We start from the raw sequence: 2,252 nt of genomic DNA on the forward strand, positions 1-2,252 counted from the left end.
CCTCAACTAATTTTTTTTAAACGTATAAGATAATCAGACCCAAGTTTGGCAGTCAGTTTTTGCCATCTGGAAGAGTAATTTCAGGGACCCTGTTCACACCTGTGTTCCCTGCACCCAGAGGTCTCTTGTTTCTTATTAAAAAGGAACTCAACCCTCGCCCCCCTCCAGTCACAGAAAAGGTGGCTTTTAAACCCAGAGGTCTCTAGTTTCCCACAGGAAGGAATGCAACCTTCCAGAATAGTAGGAATGGAGTTCCCACTCACAGAGACCTGTGGTTCCTTACCGGCAGGAATGCCACCTCCCAGTTATAGAAATCAGAATCCCTGGACTCAAACCCAGGGTGAAATCAAATACCCAAGCCCAGTTGTGTGCTTCTCAAATTCTGCTTTAATCAAAAGTGAGGCTATCCTGATATCCCCACCTATTATAGCACCCTTCCTGAATTCTACACACCCTCTGAAGTCTGCTGGTGTAACATGGAAGAGCTAAATCAGATTCCATGTTCGATCCGTTTCTTTTACTTTAACCTTTGCTTTTCGTTGCTTTTGTTATTATAATCATACATAATGGCCTGCCTCAGAGAACCCTGCCCCTCTGCCTGAATGTGAAACTAAAGTGCCTCTGTTCAGCTCACAGGGAGACAATCTGACTCTGCCCACCTGTGGATGGCTGCAAGAAAGAAGAAATTAACACATCCCCTCCCTGAGGCTGGCCATTTTAGGGGATATTTGCAAAACTTACAGCGTTTTTTACTTTACTTCCTCATCTCCTCCCCTTCTCTGTGCGATAAAAGAAACTGGCATCCAAACCCTGATAAGACGGTTTTTCAGCAACACTAGTCTGCCATCTTCTCGGTCTGCCAGCTTTCCAAATAAAGTCATCTTCCTTGCCTCAACAGCTCTTCTCTGATTCACTGGCCTGTCATTAGGCAAGCAGAGCGAGCTTGCACTCGATAACACTAGCACTGAACAGAGTCGTTCGCGTGACCACTTTGCCCACAGAGATCCAGGGGGCGAGCAGTCTCTGAACCATTAGATACCCAGAAGAACAATGTTTGACCAAGAGAACCCGGATGATCTGACCAATACCAGAAGCGAATAAGTCTACTTCACCCCGGTGTGGCCCGCTCCCCTTGTCCCTGGTCAGGGCACATGTCCTAACAGAGTTGCCAGAAATTGTACTGGACTCAATGGGTCCATCTTTTGGGGTGCTTAGCCAATGAACACACCAAGTACTTAAAAAAAATATATATATATATATATATATATATACATATATATATATTTATTTATTTGGTTGCACTGGGTCTTAGTTGCGGCATGCATGTGGGATCTAGTTCCCTGACCAGGAATGGAACCCAGGCCCCCTGCACTGGGAGCACGGAGTCTTGTCCACTATGCCACCAGGGAAGACCACACACCAAGTACTTTGATTAAACAGAAGCATTTGTTACTTGTGACAAGGAGACAGGGGACAGTTCTCAAAGCACTGTGTCACTAACAGTAAGTGCTCAATAAACGTTGTTCTATGAATCAGTGTATGAACTGCCTTAGGACTGCAGCAATGTGCCTACAAAGCAGTCAAGATGTGGCCTCAGAGCCCCCGTCCTCAGTATGGTATCCAGGAGACACTTTCCTGCGTCTGTGACTGTTTTCTCTGCAAAATGCAGTTGTTGGAAAGGAAGGTTCCCAATAAGCTCTCAAATTACAGGAATCTTGAGAAGAGGCCTGAATTAAGGATCCAAAGCCGGGCCATCAGACGGTAAGGAACAAGGGAATCCACGTCTCCTGAAGTTGGTCAGAAGAGCCAGGTGACAGGCCAAGCAGGGGTGGACAGAGGGCAGGGAGCAGATGGCAGGTGGCCACGGTGGGGGAGGGAACCGCAGCGGTTAGAGCCTCCTGCCGGAACCGGGAGCAGCTGGGCTGCAGCGCTGCACTGAGCACCACGCTTACCCTTCCCAACTTACGTTTTATATCTTGGGGGGAAAATCATGATTGCACCTCTGTGGCAGGGTCTTTGTGGGGACTGAAAAAGACCATGTAGGTGGCCCGGAGCAGCACTCCACCACGCCAGTGGCCGTGCTTTGAGGAGGCGTGGCGCGGCGACAGCGGATGAACCGGAGGTGGCTGTGGGCCGCGGGGGAGGGGGCAGCCCCGCTGTTGGAGGAACTGAGACTGGACAAGATCCCGGACGGGGGGTGGGGGTGGGGGCGGAGTGGGCGGGGCTGCAGTTGGAGGGGCGGGGCCAGGGCG

This window comes from Mesoplodon mirus, assembly GCF_964341445.2.
Source record: "Mesoplodon mirus genome assembly, chromosome: 1".
In the NCBI taxonomy this organism is placed as follows: domain Eukaryota; kingdom Metazoa; phylum Chordata; class Mammalia; order Artiodactyla; family Ziphiidae; genus Mesoplodon; species Mesoplodon mirus.